This window comes from Amblyraja radiata, unplaced genomic scaffold (genome assembly GCF_010909765.2).
Source record: "Amblyraja radiata isolate CabotCenter1 unplaced genomic scaffold, sAmbRad1.1.pri S88, whole genome shotgun sequence".
NCBI classification, from domain to species: domain Eukaryota; kingdom Metazoa; phylum Chordata; class Chondrichthyes; order Rajiformes; family Rajidae; genus Amblyraja; species Amblyraja radiata.
Genome location: NW_022630171.1, coordinates 256,455 through 278,838, shown reverse-complemented (window position 1 = coordinate 278,838; position 22,384 = coordinate 256,455). Strand labels below are relative to the sequence as shown.

General features: G+C 48.1%; 1 long non-coding RNA gene across 1 annotated transcript; it reads left to right on the top strand.

Moving 5' to 3' along the window:
* Window positions 1-13,074: 13,074 nt before the first annotated feature.
* LOC116969578 lies at window positions 13,075-21,986 on the top strand. The gene is made up of 4 exons (XR_004410840.1): window positions 13,075-13,209; window positions 14,239-14,244; window positions 17,527-17,530; window positions 21,976-21,986. It is a non-coding gene; the product is annotated as an uncharacterized LOC116969578 (long non-coding RNA).
* The last annotated feature ends 398 nt before the right edge of the window (window positions 21,987-22,384 follow it).

The window sequence follows — 22,384 nt, the reverse complement described above, 5'->3', positions numbered from 1 at the left end:
AAATCATGTTTTATTGTGAATTATTTATGAATATTATTTGGACACTTAGGCTATTTAAAAATGTTAATCATTTATTAAGAAATGGATAGATGTTTAGATCTAGTAATTGAAGTTTGAAATTAGCTACATTTGGGTAACTAACTAATTATATGCTTTAATTTCAGGTCATCCAAGTAAGATTATTTTATATTTGTTTCAGAATGCTTCAATCTATGATAACTGAAAATTTCATTCAGTTCTCTTAATTTTTAAGAAAGTTATGGGCTTTTGACTGTCCACGATCACAGCTTTTTTGTTATGTCCATAGAAAATCAATAGGGAACAAGATGATCATTTCCCAGTATGAAAATGGCCATAACTTTTTAAATACTTGAGATATGAAAGTGAATTAGGTGTCAAATTAAACTTATTTTTATGCTTTATCTGATGGGATAAATTGCAGACTTGATTTTTAAAATCTCAAAATGTTGTAACATTGCTAAGTATAGCAGTGGTACACTGAGACATTATACAGTTGCCTCTTTGAGGCTTTTTCTAAATCCCGGTTGTTGTAAGTTCTGATTCACCATCCTCTGACAAAAGAAATTCCTCCTCATCTTCTTTCTAAAGGTACTTCCTATTATTCTGAAGCTACGGCCCTCGAATCCTAGACTCTCCCGCTAGTGGATACATCCTCTCCACATGTACAAAGATAGACTCAAAGGGCTGGAGTAACTCAGCGGGACAGGCAGCAACTCTGGAGACAAGGAACGGGTGACTTTTCGGGTCGAGACCTTTCTTCAGTCTGAAGTAAGGTCTCGACCCAAAACGTCACCCATTCCTTGTCTCCAGAGATGTTGCCTGTCCCGCTGAGTTACTCCAGCTTTTCGTGTCTATCATCGGTTGAAACCAGTACCTGCAGTTCCTTCCTACACATTTCGTCCTCTCCTTGGCATTTCACTATTCGATAAGTTATATGATTTTATTCAAATGTATAAAGTACTGAAATTTTCAAGAGCAGGAGAGTGTTGCAATGCATTGTTCCTGGGAGAACCCTGTCCCAACAGGTTGGAGCACCTTTGATCAGCTGTATTGTCAAAGGTGCTATAACCATATAACCATATAACAATTACAGCACGGAAACAGGCCATCTCGACCCTTCTAGTCCGTGCCGAACACATAATCTCCCCTAGTCCCATATACCTGCGCTCAGACCATAACCCTCCATTCCTTTCCCATCCATATAACTATCCAATTTATTTTTAAATGATAAAAACGAACCTGCCTCCACCACCTTCACTGGAAGCTCATTCCACACAGCTACCACTCTCTGAGTAAAGAAGTTCCCCCTCATGTTACCCCTAAACTTCAGTCCCTTAATTCTCAAGTCATGTCCCCTTGTTTGAATCTTCCCTACTCTCAGTGGGAAAAGCTTATCCACGTCAACTCTGTCTATCCCTCTCATCATTTTAAAAACCTCTATCAAGTCCCCCCTTAACCTTCTGCGCTCCAAAGAATAAAGCCCTAACTTGTTCAACCTTTCTCTGTAACTTAGTTGCTGAAACCCAGGCAACATTCTAGTAAATCTCCTCTGTACTCTCTCTATTTTGTTGACATCCTTCCTATAATTAGGCGACCAAAATTGTACACCATACTCCAGAATTGGCCTCACCAATGCCTTGTACAATTTTAACATTACATCCCAACTTCTATACTCAATGCTCTGATTTATAAAGGCCAGCACACCAAAAGCTTTCTTTACCACCCTATCTACATGAGATTCCACTTTCAGGGAACTGTGCACAGTTATTCCCAGATCCCTCTGTTCACCTACATTCTTCAATTCCCTACCATTTACCATGTACGTCCTATTTTGATTTGTCCTGCCAAGATGTAGCACCTCACACTTATCAGCATTAAACTCCATCTGCCATCTTTCAGCCCACTCTTCCAACTGGCATAAATCTCTCTGTAGACTTTGAAACTCTACTTCATTACCCGCAACCCCACCTATCTTAGTATCATCTGCATACTTACTAATCCAATTTACCACACCATCGTCCAGATCATTGATGTACATGACAAACAACAGTGGACCCAACACAGATCCCTGTGGCACCCCACTAGTCACTGGCCTCCAACCTGACAAACAACCATCCACCATTACTCTCTGGCATCTCCCATTCAGCCACTGTTGAATCCATCTTGCTACTCCACCATTAATACCCAACCATTGAACATCTTAACCAACCTTCCATGAGGAACCTTGTCAAAGGCCTTACTGAAGTCCATATACACAACATCCACTGCTTTACCCTCATCAATTTCCCGAGTAACATCTTCAAAAAATTCAAGAAGATTAGTTAAACATGACCTTCCAGGCACAAATCTATCATCTATAACTGGGAAGCTAGTTCAGGAACAGGCATGTTAAGGCACAAACTTAGTACAGTCAGAAACAAAATGTTCCAGCAAATGAAACCTTGCCAAATGTTTCAGGTTCATAGGTCTTAGGCCCCCTTAGGCTGACCATGGGTGTCATAGAAACATAGAAACATAGACAACAGGTGCAGGAGTAGGCCATTCGGCCCTTCGAGCCTGCACCGCCATTCAATATGATCATGGCTGATCATCCAACTCAGTATCCTGCCTTCTCTCCATACCCTCTGATCCCCTTAGCCACAAGGGCCACATCTAACTCCCTCTTAAATATAGCCAATGAACTGGCCTCGACTACCCTCTGTGGCAGGGAGTTCCAGAGATTCACCACTCTCTGTGTGAAAGGACATTATTGCCATAGAGGGAGTGCAGAGAAGGTTCACCAGACTGATTCCTGGGATGTCAGGACTGTCTTATGAAGAAAGACTGGATAGACTTGGTTTATACTCTCTAGAATTTAGGAGGTTGAGAGGGGATCTTATAGAAACTTACAGAATTCTTAAGGGGTTGGACAGGCTAGATGCAGGAAGATTGCTCCCGATGTTGGGGAAGTCCAGGACAAGGGGTCACAGTTTAAGGATAAGGGGGAAATCCTTTAAAACCGAGATGAGAAGAACTTTTTTCACACAGAGAGTGGTGAATCTCTGGAACTCCCTGCCACAGAGGGTAGTCGAGGCCAGTTCATTGGCTATATTTAAGAGGGAGTTAGATGTGGCCCTTGTGGCTAAAGGGATCAGAGGGTATGGAGAGAAGGCAGGTACGGGATACTGAGTTGGATGATCAGCCATGATCATATTGAATGGCGGTGCAGGCTCGAAGGGCCGAATGGCCTCTACTCCTGCACCTAATTTCTATGTTTCTATGTTTCTATGTTATGAGCCGCAAAGTGATGCCCCGAGCTCCAACGTACCCGCTACGTACATTCTGTGTACTTACCACGAGTTTGCTTTTTTTTTTAAACTCGGGAGAGCTCTTGGGTAAACTCGTATAGTGGGACAGGCCCTTAAGGTGGGGAGACTGGTGGACAGACAGACACCCTTAATGTCTTTATTTATATAGCACATTTTTAGTCAACTTGCATTGACCCCAAAGTGCTTCACATAATTACATCCACACACACAGGCAAAGGTGGGTGAAGTGTCTTGCCCAAGGACACACACAGGCAAAGGTGGGTGAAGTGTCTTGCCCAAAGACACAACGACAGTATGCACTCCAAGCGGGATTCGAACCGGCCACCTTCCGGTTGCCAGCCGAACACTTAGCCCATTGTGCCATCTGTCGTCCCTTGACGGATCTGGGTCAGAGTCCAGTGGCATGGAGTGCATAAGTACATACACACATCAAGTTAGTGCAAAAGAGAGAGAAATAATAATAACCCACTGAGTTACTCCAGCATTCTGTATCTATCTACAGCACCGGAGTAAACACTGTAGTAAACACTGCCCAGTCCATCATCGACTCTGACCTTCCTTCCATCGAGGGGATTTATCGCAGTCGCTGCCTCAAAAAGGCTGGCAGCATCATCAAAGACCCACACCATCCTGGCCACACACTCATCTCCCTGCTACCTTCAGGTAGAAGGTACAGGAGCCTGAAGACTGCAACAACCAGGTTCAGGAATAGCTACTTCCCCTCAGCCATCAGGCTATTAAACCTGGCTCGGACAAAACTCTGATTATTAGCAACCACTTTCTGTTATTTGCACTACCAGTTTATTTATTCATGTGTGTATATATTTATATCATGGTATATGGACACATTTATCTGTTTTGTAGTAAATGCCGACTATGATCTGTGTGCTGAAGCAAAGCAAGAATTTCATTGTCCTATACAGGGACACATGACAATAAACTCACTTGAACACTTGAACACTGGAGTAACTCAGTGGGTCGGGCAGCATCTCTGGAGAAAAGGAATAGGTGACGTTTCAGGTCGAGACCCATCTTCAGACTGAGGGTCAGGGGAGAGGGAAACTAGAGGCATGACAAGATACAGGACAAATCAGAGCCGGCACCGATCACCAAGAAGCACAAAATGGTCTTGACCCCAAACTTCACCTATTCCTTTCCTCCAGAGATGTTTCCTGACCCGCTGAGTGACTCCAGCATTTTGTGTCTAACCGCAGTGTGAACCAGCTTCTGCCGTTCCTTCCTCACTCCAGCACTGCATGCGTGTTTCGCGGTTCTGTTCTACCTGTTATCTTTGCTATTGTGTCTGATGATGCTTCCCCGAGTTGGGTTGCCCGTGTTACCAGCGCGTCTGATGCGTGGTTGCTTTAAAGAGCAGACTGCACAAGAGAGCAGCTTAATGATCGGGTTCCAGTAAGTGGACATGGTGCCTCAGGCTGTTCCTGGCTGGGCTGTCTGGCAGAAACAAATCCAACACGTTGACAGGAGTGACAGGGATGGGAGCAGCAAAGCTGTCATGTTGAGAAGGGGTCATTCAGTAAGATCATAGCTGAGCTAATGGTTAGCGTTGCATCCACGCTCCTGCTCTATCCATACGTCCCCTTCATAGCAAAAGGATTTGAGTCTAGGAGCAGGGAGGTTCTACTGCAGTTGTACAGGGTCTTGGTGAGACCACACCTGGAGTATTGTGTACAGTTTTGGTCTCCAAATCTGAGGAAGGACATTATTGCCCTAGAGGGAGTACAGAGAAGGTTCACCAGACTGATTCCTGGGATGTCAGGACTTTCATATGAAGAAAGACTGGATAGACTTGGTTTATACTCTCTAGAATTTAGGAGATTGAGAGGGGATCTTATAGAAACTTACAAAATTCTTAAGGGGTTGGACAGGCTAGATGCAGGAAGATTGCTCCCGATGTTGGGGAAGTCCAGGACAGGGGTCACAGCTTAAGGATAAGGGGGAAATCCTTTAAAACCGAGATGAGAAGAACTTTTTTCACACAGAGAGTGGTGAATCTCTGGAACTCTCTGCCACAGAGGGTAGTCGAGGCCAGTTCATTGGCTATATTTAAGAGGGAGTTAGATGTGGCCCTTGTGGCTAAAGGGATCAGAGGGTGTGGAGAGAAGGCAGGTACAGGATACTGAGTTGGATGATCAGCCATGATCATATTGAATGGCGGTGCAGGCTCGAGGGGCCGAATGGCCTCTACTCCTGCACCTAATTTCTATGTTTCTATGTTTCTATGTCCCCTGCAGCTTAAACAATTCAGACACAAAAGCGCTGGAATAACTCAGTTTCGGGTCGAGACCCTTCCTCAGCCTGAGAGTCAGGGGAGTCAGGGGAGAGAGGGGGGGCTGGAGTTATAGGAAGGGTACGAATCGCACGCAAGGTGCGAAAACGACAGATCTAAGCAGGCGGTGATCCAGCAGATGTACGATGGTTCATTGCTGGCTGAGGGGAAGGTGACAACGAGGCATGCAAACGATGACATGAATCAGGAGGACAGTGAAACTAATCGGAAAACTCGGATGAGGGAGGGACAGAGAGAGAGGGAAAGCAAGGGTGACTTGAAGTTAGAGAAGTCAATATTCATACCGCTGGGTTGTGAGCTGCCCAAATGAAACATGATGTCTAAACGATTTACCTATCCCAGCCTCAAATATATTCAATGCACACACCGCTCTCTGGATGTAAAATATAAAAGATTTATAACCCACTGAGAGAGGAAATTCTTCCTCACCTTCACCATACGTGAAGTGTTGCTCCCACTGCATGTTTCTTTCATTAAGGCTTAAGAAGGAACTGCAGATGCTGGAAAATCGAAGGTAGATAAAAATGCTGGAGAAACTCAGCGGGTGAGGCAGCATCTATGGAGCGAAGGAAATAGGCAACGTTTTGGGTCGAAACCCTTCTTCAGACTGGTGAAGGAAATAGGCAACGTTTCGGGTCTGAAGAAGGGTTTCGACCCGAAACGTTGCCTATTTCCTTCGCTCCACAGATGCTGCCTCACCCGCTGAGTTTCTCCAGCATTTCTATCTATTTTCTTTCATTAAGGCCTCTGGTTCACGGATGAAAACATTGCTACATGCTCTCACACACAGTCCTTCAGCTGGAAGACCGTCGCTTCAGTGAAAGATGCTCTGTGGTCTGCCCCAACTTTGTTGTATCGCCCAGCACAGCGAGATGACTGGAAGGGAATGCCACCGACTGGCCCAGTCCAGGCATTCCAGACCGCAGGAGTAGGAGATGGTGGCCGATTAGGAAAAGGGGAGATGCAGCGAGACCTGGGTGTCATGGTACACCAGTCATTGAAAGTAGGCATGCAGGTGCAGCAGGCAGTGAAGAAAGCCAATGGTATGTTAGCTTTCATAGCAAAAGGATTTGAGTCTAGGAGCAGGGAGGTTCTACTGCAGTTGTACAGGGTCTTGGTGAGACCACACCTGGAGTATTGCGTACAGTTTTGGTCTCCAAATCTGAGGAAGGACATTATTGCCATAGAGGGAGTGCAGAGAAGGTTCACCAGACTGATTCCTGGGATGTCAGGACTGTCTTATGAAGAAAGACTGGATAGTCTTGGTTTATACTCTAGAATTAGGAGATTGAGAGGGGATCTTATAGAAACTTACAAAATTCTTAAGGGGTTGGACAGGCTAGATGCAGGAAGATTGCTCCCGATGTTGGGGAAGTCCAGGACAAGGGGTCGCAGCTTAAGGATAAGGGGGAAATCCTTTAAAACCGAGATGAGAAGAACTTTTTTTCACACAGAGAGTGGTGAATCTCTGGAACTCTCTGCCACAGAGGGTAGTCGAGGCCAGTTCATTGGCTATATTTAAGAGGGAGTTAGATGTGGCCCTTGTGGCTAAAGGGATCAGAGGGTATGGAGAGAAGGCAGGTACAGGATACTGAGTTGGATGATCAGCCATGATCCTATTGAATGGCGAATGGTGCAGGCTCGAAGGGCCGAATGGCCTCTACTCCTGCACCTAATTTCTATGTTTCTATGTTTCTATGTTTCCCACGGGACCGACAGGCAGCTGCAAAATGGTTCATTCTCCTGCAGAGGGCTGGGCACCGTGATTCCGTGGGATGCACATAATTACAGCTTGGACACTTTTGAGGTCGCGGGACCCGGGATGTACGAACGGGCCGCGGTGGAGGGCGAAAGTTGTCCTGCATACGTCGTTGTCCAGCAACACCAGTCAGATTTATGGCTCGGCTGTTAGACCCCCTCTGCCCATGGGGAGGGGGTGGCCACTTCGGCGATGCGGCACGCATGCATTGCCTGAGTCAGGGTTAGGTCAGGCCGTTGCAGCAGGTCGGCACGTAGCTTCTGGTCAATCATGCCGGTGACGAGAATAACCATATAACCATATAACAATTACAGCACGGAAACAGGCCATCTCGACCCTTCTAGTCCGTGCCGAACACGTATTCTCCCCTAGTCCCATCTACCTGCGCTCAGACCATAACCCTCCATTCCTTTCCCATCCATATAACTATCCAATTTATTTTTAAATGATAAAAACGAATCTGCCTCCACCACCTTCACTGGAAGCTCATTCCACACAGCTACCACTCTCTGAGTAAAGAAGTTCCCCCTCATGTTACCCCTAAACTTCAGTCCCTTAATTCTCAAGTCATGTCCCCTTGTTTGAATCTTCCCTACTCTCAGTGGGAAAAGCTTTTCTACGTCAACTCTGTCTATCCCTCTCATCATTTTAAAAACCTCTATCAATTCCCCCCTTAACCTTCTGCGCTCCAAAGAATAAAGCCCTAACTTATTCAACCTTTCTCTGTAACTTAGTTGCTGAAACCCAGGCAACATTCTAGTAAATCTCCTCTGTACTCTCTCTATTTTGTTGACATCCTTCCTATAATTAGGCGACCAAAATTGTACCCCATACTCCAGAATTGGCCTCACCAATGCCTTGTACAATTTTAACATTACATCCCAACTTCTATACTCAATGCTCTGATTTATAAAGGCCAGCACACCAAAAGCTTTCTTTACCACCCTGCCAGTGACAAGAATGTCCCTGGTGAGCTGGTCGCGCATGGTTTCAAATCGGCACCGCTGGGCAAGGTGGCGCAGGTCGGCGATGAAACACTCAACAGGTTCATCCGGCTGTTGCTTGCGTGAGAAGAACCTGGCCCGCTCCAGTATACGGTTGGAGGGCAGGTCGCATATCTCCGCGAACTTGCGCAAAAGACATAGTTCAAGTTCAAGTGAGTTTATTGTCATGTGTCCCTGTATAGGACAATGAAATTCTTGCTTTGCTTAAGCACACAGAAAATAGTAGGCATTTACTACAGTACAGATAAATGTGTCCATATACCATGATATAAATATATACACACATGAATAAATAAACTGGTAAAGTGCAAATAACAGAAAGTGGTTGCTAATAATCAAGAGTTTTGTCCGAGCCAGGTTTAATAGCCTGATGGCTGAGGGGAAGTAGCTATTCCTGAACCTGGTTGTTGCAGTCTTCAGGCTCCTGTACCTTCTACCTGAAGGTAGCAGGGAGATGAGTGTGTGGCCAGGATGGTGTGTGTGGGTCTTTGATGATACTGCCAGCCTTTTTGAGGCAGCGACTGCGATAAATCCCCTCGATGGAAGGGGACATACCGGGTCGTCGGCCGATTCAGCTGGCTCGACCGGCTGGCCGTTGTCATCCAGGACCGCTGGTTCGTAGACGAAGGCCTGAGCTCTCTTCGTTGCGTCGGGACCGGCCAGGTTGAGCAGGAGTGATGCTTTGACCGCGGCTGGGTCGTTCCGGTGCGCGATATTGACGTAGTGAGTGTAGTCCATCACAAAAGTCGACCATCGCTCCGCAACGTCAGCGTCGAAGACAAGGGGAGATGGCTATCGGCATGAGGATGCCATATCAAGGGAAACCCAACACTGGGCACTCAGGGGACAAATAAAATAAAACCGGTAAACGGGAAACGCGAGTTTAACTTTCTGACACCATGTAAAGGTTTGATACCTGACACACTGTAACCTTTACTAGGAGTTTAATATAGCACATGGCACACACGTCCCAGCACTGACTGCATCCAGCCTTCAGGCGTACTGGGACCTAGTGGGAGGAACAAAGGGTGGATACTACAGTTATACTAATATGATGGGGCGTGGTTAGTGGCGATGAGGTAGCTACATTATAGAAACATAGAAACATAGAAATTAGGTGCAGGAGTAGGCCATTCGGCCCTTCGAGCCTGCACCGCCATTCAATATGATCATGGCTGATCATCCAACTCAGTATCCCGTACCTGCCTTCTCTCCATACCCTCTGATCCCCTTAGCCACAAGGGCCACATCTAACTCCCTCTTAAATATAGCCAGGCCTCGACTACCCTCTGTGGCAGGGAGTTCCAGAGATTCACCACTCTCTGTGTGTGAAAAAAGTTCTTCTCGTCTCGGTTTTAAAGGATTTCCCCCTTATCCTTAAGCTGTGACCCCTTGTCCTGGACTTCCCCAACATCGGGAGCAATCTTCCTGCATCCAGCCTGTCCGACCCCTTAAGAATTTTGTAAGTTTCTATAAGATCCCCCCCCTCAATCTCCTAAATTCTAGAGAGTATAAACCAAGTCTATCCAGTCATTCTTCATAAGACAGTCCTGACATCCCAGGAATCAGTCTGGTGAACCTTCTCTGTATTCCCTCTATGGCAATAATGTCCTTCCTCAGATTTGGAGACCAAAACTGTACGCAATACTCCAGGTGTGGTCTCACCAAGACCCTGTACAACTGCAGTAGAACCTCCCTGCTCCTAGACTCAAATCCTTTTGCTATGAAAGCTAACATACCATTCGCTTTCTTCACTGCCTGCTGCACCTGCATGCCCACTTTCAATGACTGGTGTACCATGACACCCAGGTCTCGCTGCATCTCCCCTTTTCCTAGTCGGCCACCATTTAGATAATAGTCTGCTTTCCTGTTTTTGCCACCAAAATGGATAACCTCACATTTATCCACATTATACTGCATCTGCCAAACATTTGCCCACTCACCCAGCCTATCCAAGTCACCTTGCAGTCTCCTAGCATCCTCCTCACAGCTAACACTGCCCCCCAGCTTAGTGTCATCCGCAAACTTGGAGATATTGCCTTCAATTCCCTCATCCAGATCATTAATATATATTGTAAATAGCTGGGGTCCCAGCACTGAGCCTTGCGGTACCCCACTAGTCACTGCCTGCCATTGTGAAAAGGACCCGTTTACTCCTACTCAGAGGAAATCCTTAAAAAAGTCCCATCAGAGAGACCGTTACCCGCATCAGGAAGCTGAAGTCATCTGGGATTAACAAAGACATTCTCACCACCTTCGCCCGTGTGTGAATGTGTGTGAGTGATTGGTGGTGGTCGGAGGGGCCGTAGGCGCAGATTGGCAGCCACGCTTCCGTCAGTCTGCCCCAGGGGCAGCTGTGGCTACAGAAGTAGCTCAACCACCACCGAGTGTGACTGAGGAGTGAATGAATAATGCGATGTAAAGCGCCTTGAGTATTAGAAAGGCGCTATATAAATCCCATCCATTATTATTATTATTATTAGATTAGATTAGATTATTTAATGACCACACAGTCGAGCTGGTGGAATTCAGGTTCAGTACAGGATGTTACAAGGTAGGCTGATTCCCGTCAAACATAACATAAAACACAACATCATACAATATACAGTACATGCATGGGGAGGATATGTGCTGTTGTCATAGTGTGTTCAGAATTCGATTGCGTGTGGGTAGAGAACTGTTTTTAAATCGAGATGTCTTGGCGGACAGTGAGCTGTAGTGCCTTCCTGATGGCAGCAGGTGGAAGATGTGGTGAGCTGGGTGGGAGGGATCAGAGATGAGTTTCTTCACCCTTGACACGGACCGTTTGTGATGGAGTGATTCTATTGATGGAAGGGGAGTGCTGATGATTTTGGATGCTTTGTTAACTATGGCGTTGTAATTTATTACGGGAGTGAGTGTCTAAACTGCTGAACCAGACTGTAATTGATGAAGTGAGCATGCTTTGGATGATGGCTGTGTAGAATCGGATTAGGAGGTGTTTCCTTACTCTAAAACGTCTTGAGCTGGCGGAGGAAGAGAGTCTTTGTGTTGGCTTTTATTGTAGATGTGATTTGAATTGATTTTCCATTTGAGGTTATTGCTTATGTGAGTGCCAAGAAATTTGAATGAGTCAGTGGTGGATATGGGTTCGCCTGAGATGAGTAGGGGGGTCTTGGGTTGTGCCTTACGTCTGAGATCAATGATAAGTTCGTGTGTTTTTTGATGTGTTGAGTAAGAGGTTATTATCTGTGCACCAAGTGACTGCTCTGTGTTTGAGTGCGGTATTCTGTTTCATTATTGTTCGAGATGAGACCTTTTTACTACGCATTCATTGAAACGTAATAACCTTCCCTTTCACTAGCTGGTTACCTGCACCTCCTCGCTGGCATTGCCCCTGCTGACGTGAGACGGGAAGTTGCCAGCCGAATAGAGATGACCAAGGCCACCAGTGATGAACGCCACCTCCTCTACGCATGTGTACCCCCCGGCCCAATGGCTGAAGTCCAGGAGAAGCTTTCTCAGCCATGTCCAGCCCCTAATAGCATCACGGGAAGAAACCAGACTCCAACTATGGACAAAAAGGCTTGAGATACCTACTGACATGGGTATCCCTGCTTCTGAAGCCCTCCCTCCGGGCTCAGAAGCACCATGGGCCCAGTGGAAGAGGCTCAACCGCCTGAGAACAGGAACAGGGCGATCAAAAGCTGCCATGGCCAGATGGGGCTATGAAACTGGCCAAACCACCTGTGAATGTGGAGAAGAGGGCCATACAATGCAGCACTGCCTTGTCTGCCCCCTACTACCCAACCAGTGCAGCTCAAAGGATCTTGCAGTGTTCAATAAAAACGCAAAGGACTGTGTAAAGGAATGGGAAACTGTCATATAACCAACCAGCTTCAAAGACACGAAAAGAAGAAGAAGAAGAAGAAGACTAAGGTACACAAAATTGCTGGGGAAACTCAGCGATTGCAGCAGCATCTATGGAGCGAAGGAAATAGGCGACGTTTCGGGCCGAAACCCTTCTTCAGACTGATGGGGGGTGGGGGGGGGAAAGAAAGAAGGAAAAGGGGAGGAGGAGGAGGAGCCTGAGGGCGGGCGGATGGGAGGGTGGGAGGAGACAGCTAGAGGGTTAAGGAAGGGGAGGAGGCAGCAAGGACTAGCAAAATTGGGAGAATTCAATGTTAATGCCATAAGGACGCAAGGTCCCCAGACGGAATATGAGGTGCTGTTCCTCCAATTTCCGCTGTTGCTCACTCTGGCAATGGAGGAGACCCAGGACAGAGAGGTCGGATTGGGAATGGGAGGGGGAGTTGAAGTGCTGAGCCACCGGGAGGTCAGGTAGTTATTGCGGACTGGAGCGGAGGTGTTTCGGCGAAACGATCGCCCAACCTACGCTTGGTCTCACCGATGTAAATCAGCTGACATCTAGAGCAGCGGATGCAGTAGATGAGTTGGAGGAGATACAGGTGAACCTTTGTCGCACCTGGAACTACTGCTTGGGACCTTGAATGGAGTCGAGGGGGGGAGGTGAAGGGACAGTGTTTGCATTTCTTGCGGTTGCAACGGAAAGTGCCCGGGGAGGGGGTGGTGCGGGAGGGAAGGGAAGAATTGACGAGGGAGTTGCGGAGGGAGCGGTCTTTGCGGAAGGCAGACATGGAAGACTAGCTAGTTCCACTCCATGACCCTGCAAAACAGAAACCGCCTGTTGAATGTGGCCAAGGGGTCTGCTCAAAAATCATTCAGCAGCCCGTCCGAACTCCCACTGCCCTATACAGTCTGTAAAGTTAGCACGCAGGATTCTTCAGGACCCCTCTCGCATCCTGTTTCGTACAGCTCTGGTCTGTTAGCATTCGTAGCAAAAGGATTTGAGTCCTTTTATCATTTTATATCCAATAATAATAATGGATGGGATTTATATAGCGCCTTTCTAATACTCAAGGCGCTTTACATCGCATTATTCATTCACTCCTCAGTCACACTCGGTGGGGGTTGAGCTACTTCTGTAGCCACAGCTGCCCTGGGGCAGACTGACGGAAGCGTGGCTGCCAATCTGCGCCTACGGCCCCTCCGACCACCACCAATCACTCACACACATTCACACACAGGCAAAGGTGGGTGAAGTGTCTTGCCCAAGGACACAACGGCAGTATGCACTCCAAGCGGGATTCGAACCGGCTACCTTCCGGTTGCCAGCCGAACACTTAGCCCATTGCGCCATCTGTCGTCCCAAGTCTAGGAGCAGGGAGGTTCTACTGCAGTTGTACAGGGTCTTGGTGAGACCACACCTGGAGTATTGCGTACAGTTCTGGTCTCCAAATCTGAGGAAGGACATTCTTGCCATAGAGGGAGTACAGAGAAGGTTCACCAGACTGATTCCTGGGATGTCAGGGACTTTCTTATGAGAAAAGACTGGATAGACTCGGCTTGGTACTCGCTAGAATTTAGAGAATTGGAGGGGGGATCTTATAGAAACTTACAAAATTCTTAAGGGGTTGGACAGGCAGATGCAGGAAGATTGCTCCCATGTTGGGGAAGTCCAGGACAAGGGGTCACAGCTTAAGGATAAGTGGGAAATCCTTGTAAAACCGGGATGAGAATGACTTTTGTAAATGGATCTATAGCTTTCTATGTGACAGAAAACAGTGGTAAAATTGGTGACCATGTCTCGCCGCTAGGGTTCCTGAACAGCGGCGGCCCCCAGGGTTGGTTTTATCACCTCTTCTGTACTCTGTATACACCGTTTTGCTGTTCACACTCTGACTTCTGTCCTTGTTATTTAAGTTTGCAGATGACACATCTGTGGCAGGTCTTATTACCGTAGTGAAGGAGAGGAGCTAGTAAGGTGGTGCCCCCCAGCTTAGTGTCATCCGCAAACTTGGAGATGTTGCATTCAATTCCCTCGTCCAGATCATGAATATGTATTGTAAATAGCTGGGGTCCCAGCACTGAGCCTTGCGGTACCCCACTAGTCACTGCCTGCCATTGTGAAAAGGACACGTTTACTCCTACTCTTTGCTTCCTGTTTGCCAGCCAGTTCTCTATCCACATCAATACTGAACCCCCAATACCGTGTGCTTTAAGTTTGTATACTAATCTCTTATGTGGGACCTTGTCGAAAGCCTTCTGGAAGTCCAGATATAACACATCCACTGGTTCTCCCCTATCCACTCTACTAGTTACATCCTCGAAAAATTCTATAAGATTCGTCAGACATGATTTACCTTTCATAAATCCATGCTGACTTTGTCCAATGATTTCACCACTTTCCAAATGTGTTGCTATCCCAATTTTTAATAACTGATTCTAGCAGTTTCCCCACCACCGACGTTAGACTAACTGGTCTATAGTTCCCCGTTTCTCTCTCCCTCCCTTCTTAAAAAGTGAGGTTACATTAGCTACCCTCCAATCCTTCACGATCTGCCTATTTGAGTCTAGGAAGCAGGGAGGTTCTACTGCAGTTGTACAGGGTCTTGGTGAGACCACACCTGGAGTATTGCGTACAGTTTTGGTCTCCTAATCTGAGGAAAGACATTCTTGCCATAGAGGGAGTACAGAGAAGGTTCACCAGACTGATTCCTGGGATGTCAGACTGTCTTATCAAGAAAGACTGGATAGGCTCGGCTTGTACTCGCTAGAATTTAGAAGATTGAGGGGGGTTCTTATAGAAACATACAAATTTCTTAAGGGGTTGGACAGGCTAGATGCAGGAAGATTGTTCCCGATGTTGGGGAAGTCCATGACAAGGGCTCAGCCCCCTGCTGTACTCACTCTATACTAATGAGTGCTCAGCCCCCTGCTGTACTCACTCTATACTCATGACTGCGTAGCCAGTCACGGTGTGAACTCCATCAACGGGTTTATAAGGCTAAGGGGGAAATCTTTGCTTTTCACTGCACAGCTGGTTATGTGTAATGTGACAAATACACAACCTGAACTTATGTCAATGGGAGGTGAAGAAGGTTGGGAGGCGGGGTGGGCGGTCCATCTTTGGTCAAGGTCACATCTCCATTGAAGCCAATGAGGGGAGGGCGGCGAGCCATCTTTGGTCAAGTGCACAGCTCCATTGAAGTCAATACATTGAAGCCAGGGAGGCGGCGTCCATCTTTGGTCAGGCACAACTCCATTGAAGTCAAGGGAGGTGAAGAAAGCCGAGGGAGGCGGCGGCCATCTTTGGGTCAAGGCGCTTCTTCCATTGATCCCTTTAGCCACAAGGGCCACATCTAACTCCCTCTTAAATATAGCCAATGAACTGTGTGGCCTCAACTACCTTCTGTGGCAGAGAATTCCACAGATTCACCACTCTCTGTGTGTGAAAAAAAATGTTTTTCTCATCTCGACTTCCCCCTTATCCTTAAACTGTGTGTGTGGCCCCTTGTTCTGGACTTCCCCAACATCGGGAACAATCTTCCTGCATCTAGCCTGTCCAACCCCTTAAGAATGTTGTAAGTTTCTATAAGATCCCCCCTCAATCTTCTAAATTCTAGCGAGTACAAGCCGAGTCTATCCAGTCTTTCTTCATATGAAAGTCCTGACATCCCAGGAATCAGTCTGGTGAACCTTCTCTGTACTCCCTCTATGGCAAGAATGTCTTTCCTCAGATTAGGAGACCAAAACTGTACGCAATACTCCAGGTGTGGTCTCACCAAGACCCTGTGCAACTGCAGTAGAACCTCAAATCCTTTTGCTATGAAGGCTAACATACCATTGGCTTTCTTCACTGCCTGCTGCACCTGCATGCCTACTTTCAATGACTGGTGTACCATGATACCCAGGTCGCGTTGCCTTTTATCGCTAGTTAGAGCAGGTTAACCGCTGGTTAGCGCTCCCTGCCTCTGCCTAGCCATGGTTGAAGGTCACGGAACGGTGGTCAGGGAGAAACTTCTGCCATTCTGGTAGTTAAAGGGAGAAAACACACAGCGATGGGGCTTGAGGGGTTGAAAATGGAGGTTAACCGCTAGTTAACAATTACTTAGAGGTAGTTGACGGAGGGTCTGATGGTGAAACAAGTGGGTTGTGGTTCAGAGCACATTTAGAGTGGATTAACTGCTAGTTAAATGCATGGTAAATGGTAGGGAATTGAAGAATGTAGGTGAACAGAGGGATCTGGGAATAACTGTGCACAGTTCCCTGAAAGTGGAATCTCATGTAGATAGGGTGGTAAAGAAAGCTTTTGGTGTGCTGGCCTTTATAAATCAGAGCATTGAGTATAGAAGTTGGGATGTAATGTTAAAATTGTACAAGGCATTGGTGAGGCCAATTCTGGAGTATGGTGTACAATTTTGGTCGCCTAATTATAGGAAGGATGTCAACAAAATAGAGCGAGTACAGAGGAGATTTACTAGAATGTTGCCTGGGTTTCAGCAACTAAGTTACAGAGAAAGGTTGAACAAGTTAGGGCTTTATTCTTTCGAGCGCAGAAGGTTCAGGGGGGGGGACGATAGAGGTTTTTAAAATGATGAGAGGGATAGACAGAGTTGACGTGGAAAAGCTTTTCCCACTGAGAGTAGGGAAGATTCAAACAAGGGGACATGACTTGAGAATTAAGGGACTGAAGTTTAGGGGTAACATGAGGGGGAACTTCTTACTCAGAGAGTGGAATGAGCTTCCAGTGAAGGTGGTGGAGGCAGGTTCGTTTTTATCATTTAAAAATAAATTGGATAGTTATATGGATGGGAAAGGAATGGAGGGTTATGGTCTGAGCGCAGGTATATGGGACTAGGGGAGATTATGTGTTCGGCACGGACTAGAGGGGTCGAGATGGCCTGTTTCCGTGCTGTAATTGTTATATGGTTATATGGTTATTATATGGTTAACTGCTAGTTAACCGCTGGTTAATGGCTAGACAGAGATGGGGCTGCGGTGGTTAAGGGAGATTCCCTGCTAGTTAGCGACAGCTATGAGGATGCAGGGTGACTTGGACAGGTTGGGGAGCGGGCAAAAGCGTGGCAGGTGCAGTTTAATGCGAATAAATGTGAGGTTATCCGCTTCGGTGGCAAGAACAGGAAGGCAGAATACTATCTGAATGGCATCAAGTTGGGAAAAGGGGATCTGGGGGTCCTTGTTCATCAGTCTATGAAAGTAAGCATGCAGGTACAGCAGGCAGTGAAGAAGCCAATGGCCTGTTGGCCTTTATAACAAGAGGAGTTGAGTCTAGGAGCAAAGAGGTCATCCTCATCTCAGTCCCAAATGGCCACAGACTCACAACTCTCTGGGTGGAAAAGTTTCTCCTCATCTCAGTCCCAAATGGCCACAGATTCACACAACTCTCTGGGTGGAATAAGTTTCTCCTCATCTCAGTCCCAAATGGCCACAGATTCACACAACTCTCTGGGTGGAAAAAGTTTCTCCTCATCTCAGTCCTAAATGGCCACAGATTCACACAACTCTCTGGGTGGAAAAGTTTCCCCTCGTCTCAGTCCTAAATGGCTTACCCCTTATTCTTAAACTGTGGCCCCTGGTTCTGGACTCCCCCAACATCGGGAACATGTTTCCTGCCTCTAGCGTGTCCAAACCCTTAACAATCTCATATATGTGTTTCAATGAGATGCCCTCTCATCCTTCTAAACTCCACAGAGTGTACAAGCCCACAGCCGCTCCATTCTCTCAGCATATGACAGTCCCGCCATCCCGGGAATTAACCTGGTGAACCTACCTCAATAGCAAGAATGTCCTTCCTCAAATTAGGGGACCAAAACTGCACACAATACTCCAGGTGTGGTCTCACTAGGACTCTGTACAACTCTGAGCCTGGCGGAATGAGTGGAGCCGAGGGATCTAGGAGTGCGGGTACGAGTTGGGCCGAAGGGCCTCTTTCCAATGCTGTATCACTTTATGACAAAGTGCTGGAGTAACTCAGCGGGTCAGGCAGCATCTGTGGAGAAGATAGACACAAAGTGCTGGAGTAACTCAGCGGGTCAGGCAGCATCTGTGGAGAGTAGGAATGGGTGGCGTTTTGAGGCAGCAACTGTACCGCTGCTCCACTGTGCCGCGCAGAATTATATAACGGTTTCCTCCGCCATAAACACACTCAATATGTGCTAGTAATGTCCTGTTTGCCAGCATGTTGACCCTCTGTGTTCCCCTCCTGCAGGGTTTAGGAGCCGTTGCTGTGGACGGAGAGTCGGGGACGTGAGCGGCCATTGAGGGCGGCCAGGGTGCCGGCGAGCCCCCCATCTGCTCGGTGTGTGGGCTGAGCTTCGAGGGTCTGAGCTTCGATGGAGGACCAGATGACGGGGCACAACAAGGAGAAGCGTTATGAGTGCGACGTGTGTGGCAAGGCCTGGCGGAGACCGAGCGAGCTGGAGGCCCACCGGCGGGTGCACACGGGAGAACGCCCCTTCGACTGCTCGGACTGCAGCAAGAGTTTCAAGACGGCGAGTGACCTGGAGACCCACCGGCGGGTGCACACGGGCGAGAAGCCCCATGGCTGCTCCACCTGCGGCAAGAGCTTTGCCTTGTTGTCGGGGCTGCGGGCTCACGGGCGGGTGCACAGCAGTGAGCGGCCCTTCACCTGCTCCGACTGCGGCAAAGGCTTCAAGTCGTCCAAGGAACTGAAGGTGCACGGGCACGTGCACACCAGCGAGCGCCCCTACACCTGTAGCGACTGCGGCAAGGGCTTCACCCAGTACAGCGGCCTGCAGAATCACCAGCGCACCCACACCGGCGAGCGCCCCTACACCTGCGCCCAGTGCGGCAAGGGCTTCACCACCTCCACCAGGCTGCTGATACACCAGCGCTCCCACACCGGCGAGCGCCCCTACACCTGCGCCCAGTGCGGCAAGGGCTTCACCCAGTCCAGCAGCCTGCTGGTTCACCAGCGCAGCACCCACACCGGCGAGCGCCCCTACACCTGCGCCCAGTGCGGCAAGGGCTTCACCACCTCCACCAGGCTGCTGATACACCAGCGCATCCACACCGGTGAGCGCCCATACACCTGCGCCCAGTGCGGCAAGGGCTTCACCCAGTCCAACAGCCTGGTGGTTCACCAGCGCAGCATCCACACCGGCGAGCGCCCCTTAACCTGTTGCCCAGTGCGGCAAGGGCTTCACCAACTCCGGCCACCTGCAGAGGCACCAGCTCACCCACACCGGTGAGCGCCCCTACACCTGCGCCCAGAGCGGCAAGGGCTTCACCCAGTCTAGTCACCTGCTGGTTCACCAGCGCACCCACACCGGCGAGCGCCCCTACACCTGCGCCAGTGCAACAAGGGCTTCACCCAGTCCAGCAGCCTGCAGAAGCACCAGCGCACCCACACCGGCTAGCGCCCCTACACCTGTGCCTAGTGCGGCAAGGGCTTCATCTGCTCCACCAGGCTGCTGTCCCACCAGCGGGTTCACGGCGGTGACCGTCCCGTCCCCAGCCCGGTGTGTGGAGAGCACTCTGCCATGGACTCCCACGCCCTGTCTCACCAGCACGTGCACACCAGTGGCCAGCCCTACGACTGCCCGTACTGTGGTGAGTCGTTTGACAGCTCGCGGGGGTTGCGGCATCACCGGCGGGCCCACGTCGGCGACCAGCTGATCCCACTGTGACAAGAGAGCACGGGGGCTGCGGGAGCACCAGCGGTAACACACCGGAGAGAGACCCTTAGTGTGCGCTGAGTGTGGCAAGGGTTTCACTCGCATGTCCAGCCTGTGGCAGCAATATCGTACCCACAGCGGTGAGCGTCCCTTCCCCGGCCTGTCCTGAGGTAAGGGCTACACCCGCCTTGACCACCTGCTGGAGCACCGGCGAATCCACACCGGCCAGAGCCCCTTCACCTGCCCGCTCTGTGGCAAGGCCTTTGCCCGCTCCTCCAGCCTGCTGGCACACCGCCACGTGGATAGATAGGCGCTGTTTAGGTAAACACAAAATACTGGAAGGAATGGGTAACATTTCTGGTCGAGACCCTCCTCAGTCTCGACCCGAAATATCACTCATTCCTTCTGTCCAGAGATGCTGCCTGTCCCGCTGAGTTACTCCAGCGTTTTGTGTCCATTTTTGTAAACCAGCACCTGCAGTTCCTCGTTTTTAAACCATTCTGGTTAACTATGCAATACTCCAAATGCTACCTGAACAATGTCCCTTAGAGCTACACATATACATTCCTCTCTCCTTATCTCACATCCTTTTATCTCCTTATTTTCCCTCGCCTCTGTCACTTACTTCACGTTTCCAAAATAGTAACAAAAGATGCTGTGTGCCTTTGTTCATTAGAGTGATGGCCCAGGAGGTTAAGTGTGTGTTGCATACTTGAATTTGTATCCCCTGCCACTCTCGCCGGCTAAATAATCAGTAAAGCTTGTGTTGGTTGATCTAACTTATTGTGAGTTGTCTGTTTTAAGAAATGTACCTTAACAGTTCTGGACTCCCCCAACATGGGGAACATGTTTCCTGCATCTACCCTGTCCAATCCCTCAGTAATTGTATACGATTCTATAAGATTCCCGCTCATCCTTCTGAATTCCAGTGAATACAAACCCAGTCGACCCATTCTTTCAACATATGACAGTCCCGCCATCATCTCAGGAATTAACCTGGTGAACCTAGGCTGGGCTCCCTCAATAGCAAGAATATCCTTCCTCAAATTTGGAGACCAAAACTGCACACAATACTCCAGGTGTGGTGTCACCAGGGCCCTATACAACTGCAGTAGGTCCACCTTGCTCCTACACTCAATCCCTCTCTCTATGAAGGCCAACATGCCATTAGCTTATGATTTGAGTCTAGGAGCAGGGAGGTTCTACTGCAGTTGTACAGGGTCTTGGTGAGACACACCTGGAGTATTGCGTACAGTTTTGGTCTCGTAATCTGAGGAAAGACATTCTTGCCATAGAGGGAGTACAGAGAAGGTTAACCAGACTGATTCCTGGGATGGCAGGACTTTCATATGAAGAAAGACTGGATAGACTCGGCTTGTACTCGCTAGAATTTAGAAGATTGAGGGGGGGATCTTATAGAAACTTACAAAATTCTTAAGGGGTTGGACAGGCTAGATGCAGGAAGATTGTTCCCGATGTTGGGGAAGTCCAGGACAAGGGGGCTCAGCCCCCTGCTGTACTCACTCTATACTAATGAGCGCTCAGCCCCCTGCTGTACTCACTCTATACTAATGAGTGCTCAGCCCCCTGCTGTACTCACTCTATATTAATGAGTGCTCAGCCTTCTTCTTCTTTGGAGTTTTACGGCAGCCGGCATCCACAATGTTGCATTGCTGCCACCTTCTGGCTTCACTCCACAGTCCTCATGTCTTTACATTATATCCTTTTTATAAGGCCAGAGGCCCTCAAGAAATTAAACAACACCTTTACTCCTTTTCCTTCCCCTCAATACTCTAGAATGTTCTTTTCTGATATATCTGTCATTCCAATTTTCTTCATTTCACTGATCAAAACTCTTCTTTCTGTTTCATATCTTCTACATGCAACTAGAGCATGCTGAACTGTTTCCGGCTGATGGCATTCCTCACGCAGCCCAGTAGGGTGTTTTCCCAACATTTTTAATGTGCTGTTCAGGTGAGTGTGTCCTATCCTCAATCTTGCTAATACTACCTGTTCTCTCCTGTTCCCCCCCTCTTCTTGCTGTAATGCCCACTCTATTTTGTAGCGAATAGAGGTGTCTCCCCTTTGTCTCCTGTTCCCAGTATTGTTGCCATTCCTGATTTATTTTCTTCCACACAATGTGTTTTCCTTCAGATTTGGGTAATTGTAGGTTTATCTCTATGTTCTCTTTTTTAACGGCCTCTTTTGCTAATTTATCCACTTTTTCATTTCCTAGCAGTATAGAAGTTGGGATGTAATGTTAAATTGTACAAGGCATTGGTGAGGCCAATTCTGGAGTATGGGGTACAATTTTGGTCGCCTAATTATAGGAAGGATGTCAACAAAATAGAGAGAGTACAGAGGAGATTTACGAGAATGTTGCCTGGGTTTCAGCAACTAAGTTACAGAGAAAGGTTGAACAAGTTAGGTCTTTATTCCTTGGAGCGCAGAAGGTTAAGGGGGGACTTGTTAGAGGTCTTTAA